This window comes from Chionomys nivalis, chromosome 20 (assembly GCF_950005125.1).
Source record: "Chionomys nivalis chromosome 20, mChiNiv1.1, whole genome shotgun sequence".
Lineage (NCBI taxonomy): Eukaryota > Metazoa > Chordata > Mammalia > Rodentia > Cricetidae > Chionomys > Chionomys nivalis.
Genome location: NC_080105.1, coordinates 27,350,674 through 27,372,921, shown reverse-complemented (window position 1 = coordinate 27,372,921; position 22,248 = coordinate 27,350,674).

Sequence of the window (22,248 nt, the reverse complement as noted above, 5' to 3'; positions counted from 1 at the left end):
AATACTACTCTAATTAGCCAACAAAATAAATCAAAAGAAACATTGCCAATTTCTATGAGGCCACTGTCATCCTGATACCCAAACCACACAAAGAATCAGCAGTGAAAGAAAATTATAAACCAATTTCCCTCATGAACACTGATACAGAAATATTAAATAAAAACTGGCAAACCAAGAACACATCAAAACAATTATCTACCCTGATTAAGTAAGCTTCAGTTCAGAGATGCAGGGATGGTTAAAAAAAATCCGTCAATGTAATCCAGAAAAAAAATACATGATCATCTCATTAGACACTGAAAAAAACTTGACATAATCCATCACTCTTTCATGATAAAAGTTTTGGAGAGATCAGGGATACAAAGTACATACATAATAAACATAATAGAGGCAATATATATATAGCTGATAGTCAACATCAAATTAAATGAGTGAGAAATTCAAGTAAAATAAGGAAAAAGAACAAGGCTATCCACTCTCTCCATATTTATTCAATATATTACTCGATGCTCTAGCTAGAACAATGAAAGAACTAAAAGAGATCAAGAGGATACAAATTGGAAAGGAAGAAGCTAAAATATCATTATTTATAAAGTATATAACAGTATACATAAACAACCCAAAAATTTTATGAGAGAACTCCTACAGCTAATAAACATCTTTAGTCAAGTGGTTGGATATAATATTAACTCAAAACCAGTACATAAATCTTATACATAAATGTTAAACCGGATGAGAAAGAATTCAGAGAAACAACACCTTTTACAATAGCCTCAAATAATGGAAAATATCTTGGTGTAATTCTCACCAGTCAAGTAAAAGACTTGAATGATAAGAACTCTCAAGTTTTTGAAGAAATAAACTGTAAAACTTAGAACATAGAAAGATTTTCTATGCCCAAAGATCGATCTATAGGTTTGACCTAGAAAAATGACTATCATACCAAAAGGTCTCTACAGATTCATCATAATCCACACCTTGAAAAAAAGAATACTCCATTTTAAATGGAACAACAATGACAGCAAAACAAGCAAGCGAACAAACAAAGAAAAACACAGGATAACTAAAACAATCATGTCCAATAAAAAAAATTCTGGAGGTATCACTATCCCTGATTTTAAGCTCTACCACAGAGCTACAGTTATAAAAACAGCACAGTACTGGCATAAAAACAAGCAGGTAGATCAATAGAATGAAATTAGAGACCTAGTTGTAAATTCACACACCTATGGACTCCAGATTTTCAACAAAGAAGCCAAAATTATACAGCGAAACAAAGAAAGCATCTTCAACAAACGGTGCTGATATAATTGGATGTCAGCATGTAGAAGAAGGCAAATAGATCCATATCTATCACCAAGAACAAACTCAAGCCCAGGTGGGTCAGAGACCTCAGCATAAATCCAAATATACTGAATTTGATAAAAGGGAAAGTGAAAAATAGCCTTGAACACACAAGCACAGGAGACAACTTGCTGGACAGAATACCAGTAATGCAGACATTAAGATCTGAAATTAATAAATAGGACTTCAGGAAACTGAAAAACTTTGGTAAAGCAAAGGAAACTGTCAACAGGACGAAACAACAGCCTACAGAATGAGAAAAGGTCTTTACCAACCTCACATATGACAGAGAACTGATTTCCAAAATACATAAAGAACACACACAAACAACAACAACAAAAAAAACTAGACAAAATGGCCCAGTTGTTAAAAGCAATGACTAATGAGAGCCTTAAAAGTTTTAGGGTTCAATTAATGACACCTGAATGAGTTAAAAGCGGGCTACAATTATGAAGGTAAAGAAGTGTACTCACAGTGGGAATCATCTGTCCATGTCTCTTCAAGCCATCATTTCTCATTGTTCTACCTATTACTTGTTCTCCCTGTGCTACACTGTTCTTAGTTATTTGTTTGTTTGTTTATTGTTCTACCTATTACAAACATTCCCTGTAATATATATTCTTAAAACCAGAAATTCTTCTGCCCTAGTAGGTTCCAGGGTCAGAATTTGCCCTATAGGAAATCAGATAAGGGTTTTCACACGTGTTCTCGCATGTACGCACACACACACACACTCATTCACACACACATACACACACAGAGAGAGACAGAGATAGAGAGAGACAGAGAGAGATCCGTGGGAATGGCTATTACACCTCCAGTGAACTTATTGAAGAAAGCCAGTTAAGAAAGGGATTAATTCATCAGGAAATTATAGAGGGGAAGGTTAGTGTGCTACATTACAGTTTTAGATAGTTAGTAAAGAACTGAAAGGTTTATTGTCAGTAAAATTATGAATAGGGCACAGATTGCATTTTAAATCAGGTTGCTGCTTCTTTTTTCCCAGTATGCATAGAGGATACCAGGTAATTAGGCAACCTGGGGGAAACTGATGGCTCTTGATCAGATATCACATATACAAGATGTGGGCCTAGGTCTGGAGTTAAACTTACTGTTCTAAGAGACGAATCCAGGCCTCTAAATGATCAGTTCTGGACTATGCTGTTATCAGTCATTCTGGTTGTGGGGTAAAAGCAGAGCAAGAGCTTGGGCAGGTAGTAATTCTACGTCCTTGAAAATCTGTGAATATCTTAGATGGGATGGGATGCTGTTTGCCTAAATACTGACCAAATGCCTGCTGATAAAGATAATTGCAGGAACATAGATCTTTGCACTTACCTAGGGGAGAAAAACGGAGGACTAGCAGTGAGAAACTGTTCTCATGAAACAGTTCTGAATGGTGGAAATTAATTCTCAAATATGTAACTGAAAATGGAAGTCAGCAACAGCAAAAAATCTACAGCAAAAGAAGGCCACGTTATATTCAAAGCAATACCAGCAAAAACCCTAGCCTTTTGATTTAGCCTTTACCAGATCCCTTGGTTCTGATAAGCCACTGGTGAAAAGATGGCTGAGCAATTACCATATAATGTTGTGGCTTGTAGCAAATGACACCACGAAATTTGTAGACAAATGATGTAACCAGAAAAAAAAATCAACCTGAGTGAAGTAACCCAGACCCAGAAAGCTCAGAAAGACAAAATGGTTTGAATTCACTTATAAGTGGGTATTAGCTGTAAAGTAAATGATAAAGATGCTACAATCCACAGACCCAGAGAGGCTAGGTAACAAGGATAGCTCAAGGCAGGACACATGGTTCTCCATGGGAAGGGAAAATAAAAGAGATTTCATGGGTGGTCTGAGGGTGGGTGTGAATAGAGGTGTGGTCTGAGGGTTTGGTGTGGTTGAGTGGAGAGTACTGAAAGAGTTAAGTGGAAAGGTTTGGGGCATTTCAGGTTCATGCAGAAACTCCCCGGAATCTACAAGAATGATCCCAGCTAAGAATCCTAGCAGTAATAGATATGTAGCCTGAACTGGCCATCTCCTATGACCAGGCAACATTTCCAGTGGAGAGAGTCTGGGACATCAAATTAGTCAAATAACCTCTGTCTTGCCTATAGCATGTCACTGGGTAAGTGTCACATAGAGATTGATGAGTGGCCAACCAATGATCCAGCATAAGAAGAATGTCAGAAGAGTAAACCCACCCCTGACGTTGCCTGGAGTTCCAGGACCCAGAAACTGGATGGCTCAGAGACCTAGATAGAACCAAACACAATTGGAGAAAAAAATGTCAATGTAATGATGCCCAGTTTTATTCTGCTATAATCATAGATTGTTGCTTAGCTAAATTTTCATTAGAGAGGTTTCATCAAGCAACTGAATACAGAGACAAAGATCCTCAGTCAAACACTAGGCAGAGTTCAGACAATACTGCTGCAGAGAGTGTAGAAGGACTGTAGGAGCCAGAGGTGTCAAGGACATCACACAGAAACCAATGGAGTCAAATAACCTGACCTTATAGAGATTCACAGAACCAGAACTGACAACTAGGAAGTCTGCATATATGGAACAGTGTGGAGCTTGACGTTTTTGTAGGACTTCTAGCTATGGGAGCAGGGGTTGTATTTAAAACTTTGCTGACTTTTTGGCTCTTATTCTTTATTATTATTCTTTATTATTATTCCTTAATATTATTCCTTATTATTGCCTTGCTCAGCGTTAATACAAGGGGGAGGTGCTTAAACTTACAGCAACTTGATGTGACATGGTTTGTTGATAGCCATGGCAGGCCTGACTTTTCTAAACTGTAGTGGATGAAGTGTGGATGGGGGAGGGTAAAGTGGAGGTCAGAGAGGAACTGGGGAAAAAGAAGAGAGGGAAAACTGAAGTTGGGATGTAAGATAAATAAATAAAATTAAAAGAAAAAAGAAGAATCGATACAACTTAGGGCACACCTTTAATCACAGCACTTGGGAGGCAAAGGCAGGAGGATATCTGTGAGTTCTAGGCCAGCTTAGACTACAGAAGCTAGTTCCAGGACAGGCTCTAATGCTACACAGAGAAAGCTTATCTCAAAAAACGAAACAAAACAAAAAACAAAAAACAAAGAACCTATACAACTTATAATAAATAAAGAAAATAGAAATGGGTACTAACTCATTCCAAAATGAATCTCATTTTATGTGTACTTGGTCAGTTCTTTCTTGCTACATATGGGTAGGTACTTGTGTGGGTCAATACGGCTGCAGTATTAGTGTCAGTATTTGGTGAAAAAAACGCCTGCATGAGAATGTGAAGTGCTATGATTTGTAAGTTATAATGGTCACATTTAATAAGCACATGAATGTCAATTTTCATATGGTGTCCATTGCAAGGATTTTATAAACAGCTTTTGGGCTCCACTATTCACCAAAATTAAAGTCTTTCATTTCTTCACAGACAAGATCAAAAAAATTATTATCAAACATTTTCTTAAAATTATACTAATTTATTGAAAATCAATTTTCTTTCTACTGAATCTAGTATCATACTATTGCCTCCAACTATTTTATTTTGTAATATGTTTTATATAAGAATGGAAATTATTTAAGCCTAGTAAATTTGTATTCAATTTTTTTCCATACCAGACACCAAAGGAAATTTTCGTTAAGTAGGATGTATGGGTATCATTCTTTTATATAGGTGACAATAGAAATACATACTAACAGCATAATATGTACACAGACAATATAAACACATAACCATCATGGCAAATTATGAGCTTTTCACCAGTTTCGTGATCAATATTTAACAGCCTTTAATAAGTTAAATAAAAATGTAAATATTTGTTACACGTTGTCTCTTGTTTGTAATGCGTTTGACTCTGGATATGAGTAACATGTTAGTATTAAGCATACTTTGCACTTAAGGGACAAGGAAATGCAGTCGCTTTACATCTTCTCAATAGGAGTATCTAAATCTCTGTGTACAAAAGCTCAGTACATAAAATGCTTGTTGCACAAACATGGGAAACAGACTTTGGTTTCCTGGAATGCTCACTAGAAATTTTATCAAACTTATAACGAATTATTACAAAAATACCACAAAACAAAAAAGCCCCCAAATTTCCAATAGCAATAACAAAAACAGCAGCCACAAAAACAACAAAACACCAAAGCAACCAGTCAAGCGAACAAGAGTTCACTTGTGTGTTTGGAGGCACAAACAACAGATGTCTATTATTAGAGAAATTTAAAGATTGTAAGTATAAAAAAATTGTTTATAAATGTATTAACGTCATCTGTTAATACAGTTTTATAAATTTTCATCTTATTTTATGTTTGCATATTATGAGTTGTATAGTTATAATCTGAACTTCCAATTACTTATTGCTTGTATTCTGAATGTTGCTGCATATCATACAAAATGGGAGATGTGTTTGAAGTGTTTGCTGAGCTCTTTAAAGTAACAACCATTTTTGATCAGCAAGGTGGTGAGATTTCTCAGTGTGTGAAAAGGTTTGACACCAAACCTGATGACCTAGGTCTGCTCCCCAGGACTCACACAGTGGGAGAGAGAGAACTGGATCTCACCAATTGTTTTCTGAGTTCCATATTTGATTATTGGAATATGCATGTGCACACACCCACACACATACCCACAGATACAAGAACATACATGTCCCCACACACAAGCAAAATTGCTGAATTGAACCACTTGACACATGTATTCTGGTTAAATATCCCTGACATGATCTCATTTAAAAAATTCTTTCTTTCCTAAATTATTTTAGTGTAGATGGAAATCACTTCTCTAAATGGGTAATTGTGCATTTTCAATACTGAAATTCACCCAGGGCATATGCTTTCTTCTAAATAAATACAGAAAAACCAATACTCTAACCTTTTCTCATCTCCCACTTTATAAGCATTCACCCCTAGAATTTCTCATGGTTGGTAATTAAGTCCAAAGTTTTGCTCCCCCTAAATATCACTTTTAATGTGTTCCATTTACTTTCTTCCAGTCACGACTCTCATTAAACTTTTCATAAGTGAATGTTCATTACTATACAGAAATGAACAACTAACCCTGAAAATGCTTTTATGGGCAGGATAACAATTTAAAAAACAAAATGATTTCAGTAAGACTTTGTTTTCAGTGGCATCTGCAGGAAGGGAAGAATTCAGAGCTCTCCAAACATCTCTAGAGTATAACTCTGAATTTTATTACTGTGCCTTCAAATTCCCTCTTGAATGTCGATGTGACATCATGCCTGTCAGTTGGTAATTTATTCTCCTTCTGTCTGCCTTGTGTATTTCTGTTTTTAGGGCCTTTTGACATTTACAGTATTATATTATGATGTTGAGATCTTGCTGATCCCCTGAGCTGGCTGTTCCTTGGTCTCCAGAATGTGGCACTTCAATCCCCACTCTTTCAACCTAGAAATGCATTGAAGAGTGTTACAAATCAATACAGCATGCAACAAAAATTTTAAACTCATGTAGAATAGAAATAGCTTGTTTTGAAAATTATGTCTTTGAGATATGTAACCTATGTAGAAAGTGTTTATTGTCTCATGCTTAATTTTCAATAGTGCGTTCATATTGCAAAAACAAAAAACATCAACCCAAGTTAAAGATTATCAATATAGTTAACAGAACTTTGTTTTCAGAAAGTCAGTTTACCCTTGCTTAATCCTGAGGAAGCCATGCTTACTAGTCAGTGTTTCTTCACCAGAAACTCGGACAAAATACATAAATTCCAGAGACTGAAGTCGGAGTGATAATGAATAAGATAAAACCCTTGATTGCTCCCTGCCTCATATCAGAACTCAAATTTTTACAACACATCAAAAGACAGCAGCTTCTAGAAAAAGACCATATAGGAGATAAGGAACAGTGAACCCCAGAACCAAAACATTCTTTCTGTTGGAAAACTGAAATCTTACTTTTAGCTTCAGCATAGACCCCACTCTCTCTGTCTAGTTTTTCAAGATTCTCAGTGGCTCATTTGAGGAAGAAGAAGCCATCTGGTCCCTGGCTCTCTTGTACTTTTGCTTGTATTTTTGGTCCCTTATTCAGGAATTTTCTTTATTCTTCCATGTTAATCCTATTTTCAGATGCTCTGTCGATTCATCTTAGCTATAGGTATAATTGGCTCAAGAGTTTTTGCTTGTTTCATTTTAAATGATTGTAAGACTATTTCTTGATCTTCATTTTGTCTATCTTCCATTCTTGGCTTATGAATTATCAGAGTCTTTCATTAACCTTCCTTCCAATTGCCTAACGATTATATTTCTTTCTGTTATTAATTTATTATTTGACTCTGACTCATCTTAAGGTCAACGAAAGCAATGAAGCCTGGGCCTTCTTGCTCAAAAGGAGTCTATGTTGGCTGTCATTATAGCCACAGAGATGGAAATCTATCAATAATATGCTGGTAGAGCAGGTCATTTTAAGTGGGGATTGCACATTAAGCATAGTTCAGAATAGCAGCACAAGAAGTCCTAATGGAAAGACAATTCAAGTCGTGGAAATTTGTTCTGTAATGAACGCTGAAGAGCAAGCCATGCGTTTTTGAACACATTGAGTTTATAGAGATGAAAAGTGACTAGAGCAGACTTATTGCAAATCAGGGTATATTTGTTCTGGGTGTCAATTTAGGTATTCATCTGTATGTAACAATCCCTTTACTGTCTTGACGTAAAGGTATTTATTTCACTCTAGAATTGCTTTTGTATAGACAGTTACATATTATTGTCGTTATTGTTGTTGCATTAAAGTCTCAATTAAACAATATAATCAGCATTGACATCATCTTAATCACTGTCATCACCATCTTCCCACTTTATCACCTTCTTCCTTTTTGATCTCTTTATCCCTCCTCTTCTCATTCCCTCCTCCTCCTTTTTCTCATTCTTCCTTTATTTTATTTTATTTATATATATATATATATATTTTGTTTGTGCTGTGCTGGGCAGTGAATCCAGCCTCTGACTAGTGCTGGGCTAAGAGACTAAAAATGAGGGACTAGAGAGCAGGTCTCCTACTGAACGTAGTTCTAGTGAGGACAACTACGTTCTGCTCTCTTGTGCTTTTGACTTCATTAGAAGTCTTTTTTTTTTTTTTTCAGCGCCATCTTCTTTTATTTCTGCCTGCCTGTTCAGAGGAAGCCAAAAATGCTAATGTTTTCTTTTTTGACCACGGACAATTCTATACTACAGGATTACATAAGAACTAGCATTGCTTTATTTTACTGTGTTGTTATCTCATGATTCATACTCAAACCTTTCAGGTCTCTTTGAATTATAGAGTCTCACTATGCTTGCAACATATTCACAACTGATACTCTTCCAGGATTGCCACAGAAGATATTGCTGTTATTTCCTTTTGTAAACCAAAGCTCATTTAACTTGCTGTCTTTCTGTTAATATGATTTGTACATAACAAAAGATAACGCTTAAAAGCCCCTTTAAGCAATAGTTATTGCAAACATTATCCTTTTTTGATTTACTAAAATTATGATGTGATACAATTTGATTTCAATTAAGTTTAATTGAGACTTTAATGCAACGATAATAATGACAATAATATGTAACTGTCTATACAAAAGCAATTCTAGAGTGAAATAAATACCTTTAAGTCAAGACAGTAAAGGGATTGTTACATACAGATGAATACCTAATTTGACACTGAGAACAAATATACCCTGATTTGCAATAAGTCTGCGCTAGTCACTTTTCATTTCTACAAACCCAGTGTGTTCAAAATGCATGACTTGCTCTTTAACGTTCATTACAGAACAAATTTCCACAATTCAAATTGTCTTTCCACCAGGACTTCTTGTGCTGCTATTCTGAACTGTGCTTAATGCGCAATTCCCACTTAAAATGACCTGCTCTACCAGCATTTTATTGATAGACTTCCATTTAATGCCAATAACAATTACCTTAATAGTGAACAAAGGTTAAAATTAAGAAATTCAGTATCAAGCTTCCTGTTCCAGGTGTTTCTGATTTGTCACCAGCTCCCTTTTCTGTGTGTGCATTAGTATGACATATGGTTACCGTGATTTCAACAAGTATTACAAGTATTGTTAATGTTAATATTTGTACAGTGTTTCCAACTATTCAGTATTATTTTCATTTAGCACACAGTATATAGAATAGAATTTAAGTATAATTCAACTTTTGGAATATTACATGCAGGTACTGTATGTGAGCTAAGATTAAGAAGCAAGGCTGCTTTCTTCTTGTTGGTTTTGGAATAAATAATATTTATATTATTATTTATAATTTTTTTTCTTTTTTACTCATTGGAATTTTCTAGGGAACAAATCAAAACAAAAAATCACTTGTTCCAGAAGTAAATAAACAGTACACACACACACACACACACACACACGTGCACATGAGAATACATTCTAAGACTTTGTAAAGTTTATGAGTGAGAGAAAACAATCAAAACCTCTGGTTTGTGTTTTACTTGTTTTTGAAACCTACTTGCTATATTTTATTTCACAACTTCTGAATTCTGCCTTATTATTCCTCGTTTTAATTTTTGTAGAGGTAACGTGATCCATAGGTGATATCTGTCTTTACTTTCAGTATTTCAGCTGGCAAAATGATGTTATAACTGGTCATTTTATTATCACTTTGAATAAAATTGAGTTCCTATCAAGCATGGAGTGAGGTTTCTTTGTGTTAAAGTTTTTCACGTAATGAAAGTAATTTATTTTCCTTCAAATAATTTTGAGAACTGAAAAGACAATTGTATGTTGGTCTTATGAATACTTACAGGAACCTAAAATTATTGCTATTTTTGTTATTCCAATGTTTCTCTTGATCAGGTTAGACTAGTCTGGAATGAATTAATGAGGCCCTATATGAGTTGAAAATTATCTATACCTTTGACAGGTAGCCCATGACAGTCTAGACATTGGTGTTAAGTTTTAGATTTATTTTTAAAATTCACAATTGTAATCCTTTGTTCAGTTAAAACTGCCATTCAAAATGAGCGGGCCTCATGCCCTAGTGTGTGATAAATGCCTGACTCTACATTCTATTACTTAGTCTTCCTTATATATACTAGTATCCTGAATAATAATTTTGTTTCAATAGTTATAGATTCCAGTATTATTTTGTATTAAGATATTTCTCTTCATTTCTTCTTTGTGGTTTCTCTAAAACCACATTAACACATCCAAAAATGCCTGTATAAATAACAATTAATGAAAAAGGAGCCCATGAATTTAAAAGAGAGGAAGTGGGGTTATATGGAAGAGTTTGAAGATAGGAAAGAAAAGGTATAATTATACTATAATAATCTCAAAATGCATATGGAAACATTTAGGAAGCCATTTTCCAAGCAGCTACTTAATGAAGTGCTCTGGGTCTTTTTAGACTATACTGTCTCCAGTCTGCACTTCTTTCTCCACATACTTCCTTATTCCTGTGTCAGTTATACCACTAAACGATTAGTCCTCAAATACTATACATGTTCTCTTATTTTCAAAACTTCTCACTGGTGTTTGTGCACAACACTTCCCTGATAAAGGAAAGCTAGATTCCAGGCGTTTTATAGCATGCTTTTACTTTCTGCTGTAATTTCTTTTTGCAATTTCTAAACATACTTTCATTCCCTCTATATCTGGAACATAAATTTGGCTCATTATTCTTGCCTCTGACTTCTGATCAAATTTTTCTTTCCTGGGGTGACATTCTTAAATTTTTTTGTGCCTTTTCTAAGAGTATTAAATACAACAGAAAACAATTACAAATGTATAAGTGTGTTTTTGTTTTTGTATTATTAAATATATGTCCTTTCTTTAAATGTTTACCTATAATTTCTTTCTAAAATATTCCTAAATAATTGAAATAGAACTACTATTGTATCTATATGTGTGTTTTTGTTGGAGCAACCTTATGTAAGGCACTTAATATACTCTAAGCCAACTCAAAGTATTACATTTGGTCACATAATTATTTATGTTGTCTGGGGCCATTTGTTAACTGTTTGGCCAATATAATGCTATGCTTTATGCCAGCTATCAGCTCTGTTCTACATTTATCATGGTAACTCATAAGTTCATCTGTTTATTGTCTTCAATTTTCTTTTTTTTCAAATTTCTTTTTTGTGATCTATTCTTTTTTTAAAAAAAAATATTGGTATGTATCTGAATCTGTGTTTGCTACATATGTGTGGGTCCTCTGACTGCTGTTAAAGGAGGGAATTAGTTTTGTTCATATCCGGTAAAACAGAGCACATGCATGCTTAACCACTGTATCAACTCTCCACACTACTGTTTCCAAATATTCTCTTTAAATATCCGTATTTTAATCAAACATGGTGGTGCATGCCTTTAATCCCAATACTAGCTTACTCCCAGTCCACGCATACAGCAATAGGTGTATCTTTATGAGTTTGAGGTCAGCCTGGTCTACAAAGCAAGTTCCAGGTTAGCGAGGACTGTTACACAGAGAAAGCCTGTATCAAAACAACAACTACAACACCAAATTTATATTTTATTACTTTTTTGGTTTTTTTGATTATAATATAATTACATCATATCTTCATTCTCCTTCATCCCTCCATACCATCCCATATATTTCTCCTAGCACTCTTTCTAATTCATGGTCCCCTTTTAAATTAATTATTGTTACATGTATTCATATACATATATATCCTAACTGTAACTTGTTCAGTTTGTTTTGTAATGCATGTATGTTTGTTTTCAGGAACGACAATTTAATATTAGATATCTAATTGTTATTCTATTTCTTGCTAAGACTAGTTTTTTCCACACTCGTCATGACTATTAACTATGTTTCTTTCCATATAATTAGACATATTGATTTTTTCCTTCTCCACTTTTGCATTTCTGCTATATTTTAGGGGTTCTTCTGTGTTTGAATGGTTTAACAAACAAATTTTCCATTTGCTTCCTGGTATGGGATAAGAACTAAGATTTGCAGATTATTTAAAAATGTTGGGCGTGAAGAAAATAGCATTTTTTCTTTACTGTCCTGAAATATAGAGTTAATACTATGGTTGTATTGGATAGTTTTATGTCAATTTGACAGAAGCTACAGTGATCTGAGTAATGGGAGTCTCAATTAAGAAAATGTCTTCTCAGAGACAGTTGTGCCTCTGTGAGTTCAAGGCAAGTCTGGTCTATAAAGTAGTTCCAGGAAAGTCAGCAAGGTTATACAGAGAAATCCTGCTTCAAAATAATAATAATAATAATAATAATAATAACAACAACAACAACAACAATCTCCATACGATCTGGCTGTAGGCAAGCCTGAAGTGCATTTTCTTAATTAGTCTTCAATAGAGGAGAAAACAATCACTGTAGGTGGGGTTACTTTGGACTGGTATCCCAGCTTCCATAAAAAGCAAGCTGAGCAAACTCTGATGAGCAATTCAGTAAGTAGTACCCCTTTGTGGCCTCTGCATCAACTCCTGCCTCCTGTTCCTGCCCTGTATGAGTTCCTGTTCTAACTTTGTTCAATGATGAATAGTTATGTGGAAGCTGAAACCAAATAAACCTTTTTCTCCACAATTTGTTTTTGGTCATAGCAGGAGTAAAGTACACTAAAAAATATGCTTAGTCAAAGTATTGTTTTTTAATTTATAAATAAGTATGATTTCTCTAGTTTCTCTAACATACTTAACAATTTGTATTAATTTGGATTTTTTAAATTCAGATTTGACTTCTTTTCGGAAAGTAGAAAGGAAAATCGCCATCCTTTCTTTTTTTCTAAGTGAAAGCATTAAAATTGTTTAAAAGAAATTAACTAATTAATTAACCAACTAAATCCTGTTATTTAATCCTAAAGTTTAAAGGATTTAAATAAGAGGAGTTACCATGTATTATTGTATCTATTTTATGATTTCCTTGTGTTTGATTAAAAATGAAATTGCAGAGTTCCCCTAGCTCTGAGGAAAGGAGGATTGTAAAAGTCAGAGGGGACAGAGGACACGAGGAGAAAATGTAGCATTGAATAAACTAAGCAGTATATTCATGTGTTTGCAGAGACTGACGCAGCAAGCATGTGGCTTGCGTTGGTCTGCACATGGTCTTATGAGTATACATGATGGTTGTTAGGTTGGTGTTTTGTGAGGCTCCTAAGAGCGGCAGCAGGTGCGTTTCTGACTCTTGCCTACTCTTGAGACTTTTCTCCACTTACTTGGTTGCCTGGTCCACCCTCTATAGGAGGTCTTTTGCCTTATCTTATTGTATCTTATTTTGTCCTGTTAGGTTTTTGTCTCTTGGAGACCTGTTCTTTTTGAAGGGAAATGGTTTAGGGGGAGCGATGTGTAAGAGAGAGCAGGTGAGCTGGAGCTGGGAGGAACGAAGGGAGGAGAAACTGTGGTCTGATTGTATTGTCACATAAACTGTGGTCTGAATGTATAAAGAGGCAGGAGGATCTCTGAGTTTGAGGCCAGCCTGGTTTTACAGAGTGAGTTTCAGGATAGCCAGAGATACACAAAGAAACCCTGTCTCAAAAGGCAAACAAACAAGCAAACAAAAAAATGGAATCTTTTTTTCATAAAAATTAAAATTTCCGCAGAGTAGTACTCTAATGTATATATATTCCACACTTTCTTCATCCATTCTTCTATTGAAGGGCATCTAGGTTGCTTCCAGGTTCTGGCTATTACAAATAATGCTGCTATGAACATAGTTGGACAAATGCTTTTGTCATATGATAGGGCATCTCTTGGGTATATTCCCAAGAGTGCTATTGCTGGGTCCAGGGGTTGGTTAATCCCAATTTTTCTGAGAAATCGCCACACTGATTTCCAAAGTGGTTGCACAAGTTTGCAGTCCCACCAGCAATGGATGAGGGTACCCCTTTCTCCACAACCTCTCCAGCAAAGGCTATCCTTGGTGTTTTTGATTTTAGCCATTCTGACAGGTGTAAGATGATATCTCAAAGTTGTTTTGATTTGTCAAGGACAATGGCACTAGGTTTCGATCCTAATACATGAACTGGCTTTGTGGGAGCGTAGCCTGTTTGGATGCTCACCTTCCTGGACCTAGATAGAAGTGGGAGGACCTTGGTCTTCCTGTAGAGCAGGGAATTTGGACTGCTCTTCAGTATCGAGAGGGAGGGGAAGTGGACTAGGGGGAGGAGAAGTGGAGTGGGGATAGGGGGAGGGGAGCGGGGGGAGGGGGCAATATGTGGGAGGAGGGGGAGGGAAATGGGAAACGGGGAGCAGTTGGAAATTTTAATTAAAAAAGAATAAAAAAAATTAAAATTTCTTGAAATAGTTACAGAATGAGCATTAATGTAAAATTCTCCACAGTCATAAGAAAAGCTAAACTTAGGAGTAGACTTACTTTTTAGTTTTGTTTGACTGTCTGTGTGTAGAAATTTGGGGTAAAGACACAACACAGCCTAGCATGTACCTATACTGAATTTCTAAATAGCTGTAAACCAGCATTCATTCTGTTAAAAATAGTCAACAGTGTTACATATTTTTCAATCTCTATGTAGTCTTTTCCTCTAGATGAAAATTTTCTGTTCAAAATAGTTCATAAAGCTTCTTGTCTTTGTAATCAACTTAAAACTAGAGGAAATGACTTGCTTCTATCAGCAGGGTACCATTTTATTAAATTCAATCAAATGTTCTATTTACACACTTCAATCCTCAATAAAATCCAATTTTATTATTTCAAACCTATAATCTTCAGCAGAATTGAATAAGTGTATTTCACCAAAGCTGAATTGTTCTGTCATATTAATCAGCTAGATAAAATTTCAAACAGAGAAGAGGAGGAGCAGTAAGGCAGATCTGGGAGTGAGCTGTGCTGTTTTTAAAACTGTTTTAGTCCTTTCTTCCAAACTAATCAATTTTACATTTCATGTCAAAATTCTGATTAGTAAATACTGTGTGCTGAAATAGAAATGTTTGCATTTTAATACAGTTTTTATGTGCCGCATGGAAGGTTTTATATTGAGCATAGTAAGGGAATACTAATATTTCACTATGTTGATTATAAATAATCATACTTATCTGGCTATATGACAGGATTCATCCAGTTTATTTCTAAGAACATATAAAGCATAAAATGTACTATAAATATACTGAATAAAGGGAATGTACCTCATTGTTCTTTGAAATAACCTTAAGTAACTTGTAACTTGGGTCGTAAGATGAGTAAGACACACTGAATGTAACTAAGGCAGGATCATTTCAAGTATTACTGTATGGACACATTTCTTCTTTATGCTGCCTATTAGTCTTGAAAATTTTGTAGGACTTGCCAGAAACACCTACAGGGAATGTTTCTGCTTTGTTGATAGAGCAGAGCAAATAGCTCTGGATTATGAGCTGGATGCCCTGTTTATAGTCATGGATTCAGAGTTAAGTACCTGTGTGACTTTGGGTATTCAATTTATACTCTCAGCGAGTAAGTTGCCACCTCTCACCTGTGGCGAATATGTCCTCCCTCATAAATTTCTGCAATTACAATGTGATCAAGAGAATAAATTCAAATAGGCTAACACTTCATTTGATTATTTAACAATTAAATTTGCAACTTCAGTGACCATGGCAGGCAAGGCCCTCATAGCTTGTTGGTATTTATGAATGATATCTGATGCTTTCTAACTATTTCAGGTACAATTCTGTGAATTTCTAAGATTCTGATGAACGAAGTGCTAGTTTGTCAATATACAAATATAGAAACATGGAAAGTACACATAACATGTGTATAATTGTATTTTGTAACCTAGAAATAAACCTGAATCTTATACTATTAAACCTGAATCTTATACTATTAAAATTATAAGCAAGTCATTTAGTTCATTCCACAATAATGATATACTGGTGACATTTGTATGCAATAAGGCAAGATGTCTGGTTTTGAGAAATGTTTTTGGGGCCATCTGTGTACTAATAGTGGAATGTTCAAAAACCAGCTGATAAAACTGAATTTTCATCTTTCTCTTAACTGTTTCTAAAATGGAGAGACCTTCTCCATCCTATGTAGGAAAATATCCAATAAAGTAAATCTCCCTTCATACACTGTAAGTTCGACTTAAAAAACTGGTTACAGCATTGTGATAGTAGTGAAAAACAATGGTCTTTGACTAAGAAAGCAATGACTAAACCCAATGGATTAATAGATATAAAATAATTCTTTAAATATAAAAGTATAAATGCTTATCACTAAATGAACAGCCTGAATTATGATAGCAGGAGGATTTAAGGTAAAATGACAAATATATAGTACTTGTATATATAAAGTGAAACTTTCAAATTCTTTATGTTTTCCTTTTAGTTAAATCAAAATAATATGCAATACAATGGCACAAGATTTCATAGAAACTACTACAAAAATGCTTATTGAGTCATAGGATAAGTTACAAAGTTGTTATGTGATATGTATATCACCTGTGTGTGTACTAATTTGAAGAAGGGAATATAAAATCATAAGTTATGTCTTCTTAGAAAGTGATGATGCATAAGATTGTGAAATTACCTGGATAAATAGTAGTATAAATACACAAAAGAGGAAATACAATGATATAACGTTGTTTTGAAATATTTAAAATTTATATTTTTATGTGATGTGTTATGTGTTCATATTATAAGTCAATTGTGCAAATATATTTTCAAATCTGATTCTTAAGATGTATATTTTCAAAAATGCTCAAAAATAATGTTATATTTTATTAATATGTCAAATATAATATTTAAATAGTATTAACAATTAAAATTAATTATTATTAATATTACATTGTAAATGTAGATGATTATACTCTCAAAAATATTTTTATAACACCTAAATAAACGTTGTTTCTTTGAATAGAGCTTTCCAATGTCGAGAACTTATTGTGATGAGAATTAAAAAAATAAGTTATTCATTTTCATAACTATATCTTAAAGCATACATCAAGTTAGAGAAAAAGATATTTTTTATTAAGAAATCATTTAAAATTTTTTCCTGAAATCTTAAGCACATAAGCAAGTGTCAAAGCACAGTGACCAGAAACGCTGGGAAAGGTAATCTACCTCTATCTCCAGATTACGAAGTATGTAATAATTTATCTTATTTGTGTAATTTGTCTGCAACTATCAATCCTTTTCTCTGATCTGAAATGCTTATGTAGACTTTCCTTTGTTAAGTAATGATTCATATGCACATCATATTATGCCACCAATCTAATTGTGCTTTCAAGTAGGTTTTGTCTATTGACTTGCTTTATGACATAACTATCATTAGTTGCAGTAAGAGGAAGCTAGACTCGGGGAGACGGCTCAGGAAAGGCGATTACCACACAAGCCTAAGGACCCCAGTTCAGATACTTATCACTCTTGCAAAATATCACATAGTTTTTTTATTTTCCTCTCATTTTGTAACTGGGAAGGACAAGAAAAAGATGCCCTGAAGGTAGATGTCAGTCAAAATAGATAAATCATATGAGAAAGATCCCAGCTCAGTGAGTAACCCTCTCTCAAAAAATAAGATAGACATATTAGAGGAAGACATCCAGTGTTTCTCTCTGGCTGCCACCTTCATGTGTACTTTTTCAAACATATGAAAAAATACATACTTGTAGCATACACAAATATGTACCAAATCACATGGATGTATTAATAATATTACACGAATTTTTGTTATGTATATTAGATGTGTGAGTACTGATTTGAAGTTTAGAATATTACATCATTATCTATGTTAAAATACACACTTACACACACACACACACAAACACACATACCAAACACTATGGGTTTTATTAAGGAAATGAAGTTAATGTGACAGATCATCACAGATCTATAAAAGTCTCAAAAGTACCTCTACTCCTCTTTTTTTGTCTCTCCCTCTATTTTTTCTACAATAACTTTAATAATTATTTTATATCTGAGGTATGTAAAAATTATGTGAAATTCTAGATCCATTATGTATTTATATTTGTTAAAGGAAATTTATCATCTAAACTTAATATTTAACATTTTGATTAATCAACAAAACTGATCATTCTCACATAATCTTCAAAAATATGTTAATAAATATGAAGATCAGGACAGGAATCTCAAGCAATGCTAGATCAATGTATTGCAGATACAATTGAATATAATAAATGAAATCTCTCCTTTAAAATTAATAACACAAATTATAAAAATATGTTTTCTTGGTAATATAATATATATTATATAATAATATATGTGTATTTATATATAATATATGATATATATTATATAATATATGTGTATTAATATAAAACTAAGTGGACTAAGGTTTGTTCTAACCAGAATTCCTTGAAAATTCTCCTTATTAGTCAATGAATATTGCAATAATACAATATATGTACAAATATGACAATATTATTATAATTTGAAAATAAAAAAATCATTTTTAATTAATCATATTTCTAATAAAGAAGGAACTTAAAATACAAGAGTACACCTGTTTGATGATTTTTTTATAGAATGATTCATATCTTGTTTATCTTATTTTATACTGCAAGTTTCCAGTGATGCTAATAAGTGCATGCCACTGGGGAGGTGTGCACTTAACATCTGTCACCAGCATCCAGCAACTGCACCTACAGGGAACCGTCAGAAAGATTGTTATTCTCCTTTGGAACACCCTGAATCTGTCTCACATCATTTACATACAGACAGTCAACGGCATTCATCACTTCATTATGCTGACGACTTCACTATTCTGATGTGTAATGTCTTTTTAATGAGCCTCAAAAATACAATATTCCTTGATTTATGACTGCTTAACTGAAAAATTATACAAATTGGCAAAATCGCTCCTAATGTATTTTCATTTTTTTTCCTCCAGACTACACTTATACTTAACAGTGACTCGAGTTCAGATCATGCTTCTTTGATGAGAGAAATGATCAGAATTAGACTTAGCATGTTTACTATCACTGTGGTTTATACAAAGAGTTAAGGCTCCATGGGAAAACTGTGCTCACACTAAAATGAAGCAAATAAAAGCTGATCACTTTTTCCTCCCCCCAAGGATTCTCTACTGGACAATTTACTTTCAATATCACTCTGTCTGACAAGTATTCCTTAGATTTAGAGAAGGATATCTTACAAATGGCCATTCATTTTATTCTGTTTTGAAGGCAGATATTAAGAATTTTGAAGACCAGGTAAAAAGAAAAAGGGAAAAATAGGAAAAGAATTCTGTCTGCTTCTTTTAATTAAATCTTAGGATCCTCTTGGAAAGCCAGAAGCAAAAGGTGTCCCTAACCATGTTTTTTTATTATCATTAAAACTATACTGCTTTTGGTGATTAAACAATTTCTATTAGTTCAAACCATTCTCAAAAACAAAATACAACTGGTCATTCCTCAAATAAGAGTTACAAAGCAATATAAGTTGTTCATGTACTGACAACTTTTGCAAAAGGGTGTGTGTGTGTGTGTGTGTGTGTGTGTGTAACTAATGTTGATTCACAAAAGAACTCATGAATCTGCATGACGACCATGAACAGAAATAGAACAAACTTAAGGAACTGGCATCCTTAAATTCGATATTACCCTCTCTTAAGTGTAGCTTCCATTCAATACAGCTGAGATTGGTTACAGTTTTCAATTTCTAAAAGAACAGGAAATTGGGCTAATTTAACACAGAATCGTCAAAAAGAGTGGTTTCACTTAAGTGAAAGTAAGCACAGGACCATATCATTTAGAAACAAGTGATGGAATTGCACATAGAAACTTACAAGATATACACAATAAATATATCCTGGCCCTGTGAGGAAATGTCCACGTACTAAGTACACAGAAGAAAATGAGTTCTTTTACTGAACACTAGATTTCCACTCACTACTTTTATTAGTATCTTTCAAGCTTCTGTAAATTGCTTTTAGTTATATCTAAATTTATGAAAAACCCGCACTGAAAGGGTAATTTTCGAAGTTGAAAGGCACAGAAATGTGGTGTGATTTTATTTCTTCAGATAGTCTTAAATAAGTATTCTAGAAAGTAATTAAACTGATTTGGTAACACACAGAGATTCCTTCAGTGACCATCTGTATAGTTAGTGTAGCTGTTTTATTGAGCCCTTGTGTATTGACGAAATTCATATATGTATTTCCCATAGAAAATTTCTGAATGTGCAGGGGAATAGGTCAACCATTATATAAAGTGTGATTTATGACCTCAATTTAATCTTAATAGATATTAACATCACATGGACAATACTAGTTGAAATCAATGCATTAAAATTATCTTTGAGAGGAAGAAGTATTTAGTATATTTGGAGACTTGGAGGAAAGGCATTGTGCATAGTTATGGGTGCATCATATGCATGTAATTAAATAAACAAAACCCACATTTCTTTTATTTGAGACAGCTCCAGAGTAGTCTATGATAGTGTCACAGCTCTTTCTGTTTGTCTTAAGAAGTTTTCCATCATTCAAAATGCAATATGAGACCATTTATTCTTGTGGTAAAGAGGATTCCACTAGGTTTACTTTTGCAAAAAACTAGATTACCACCTTGCTCCCAGAGCAATCTGTATTACACATTGTCAGTTTCAAAGGATTCTAAGTATCCCTGTATTTTCCACATTATTATAGTTCAAGAATTAAAGAGATAATTTCCAAAAGACTTGGAATTAAGTCTGTCTATTTTTAATTTTCATGACAATGGGGTAAGTACTGAAGTTGCAGAAATAATAAAGTACTACCTCCATCATCTTAGCCACAGTTTTGCCTAAAGTCATATTAAACATTTCCTATATGTTCTGGTATTAGATGATGTATTATCTCTTGTATTCATCATTAAAGATACTCACCTGATTCCAGGTAATAGATAATAAGAAGTATAATAGTAATATGTAATGTATTTTACATATATTGAATTCCCTAATAAGAAGTATAATAATAATATGTAAAGTATGTTGCATACATTGAGTAACCTGATCATTCTAATGACTCTTTTAGGTTAATAGCACTTTTGTATTTTAGGCATAGGAAAGATATAGTTGTAATGGACTTTGCCAAATTATGCAGTGATCCAGTAGTACAGCTGATCCCAAAGTCAATGTATTTTTCAACTCAACCTTTGAAACTTAAGAAACCATTGTTTTTAGTTAGTGTCCATGTTTCTTCAATTTGTTTAACTTTCCTGGTACTCTTTATATCTCACTCCTTAAAAACAAAAAGAGAACAAACAAATCAAACAAATAAAGAAATCCAAATCATTAAAGTTAACCTACAGTAAGCTTCCTTTCCACCGTCTCCTATGCTGTCAATCAATCCTTTTGCACAAGCTCCCTCTGAACTTGTTTCAATTTATCCCTGTTTTTTCACTCTTTATTCTAATGTCATCCTCCAGCTGCATGGCTGTATTAATTCTGCCTCTTCAAAGGTCACCATCTAGGAATCAACTCCAAGGCAAAACTCAGCTTTAGATATTTAACTGATCTCTGGTAATGAACTCCTAATCATTTATTTCTCTTTAAACTGGTTGAAGCTTCCTCACTCTCCTGGTTCTATCCTTGGTGCTACCTTTCCCTCTGTCTGATTAGACATCCATATTTCCCAGGGTTCTATTTTTCCCTAACAGCTGCTGATTCATGTATTAAGCCTCAATGCATTTGACAGTGTTGCATGCTCATATTCACATCGCCCAACCACAACTGCTTTTCAACAACATGGCCCTCCATCGACATAACTGCCTCAATGTCAGTGACCACATATTACATCAAAATGCTGTTCTCTCTTTCTCTCCTCCCCCCTCTCTCTCACACACACAGAGTTCATTTTTCTCTTTGCATCTATTTGCATGACACTTAACGTAAAATAATGTGTTAAGTTCCTCCTTTCTTTTTTCCTCAATCAGTGTGTGACTGATTCATTTCTGCATGCACAGCTCTTGTTTACTGTTTTGTTTTTCTCCTGAAAAACCTTTCAGGTTTGATCTGAACA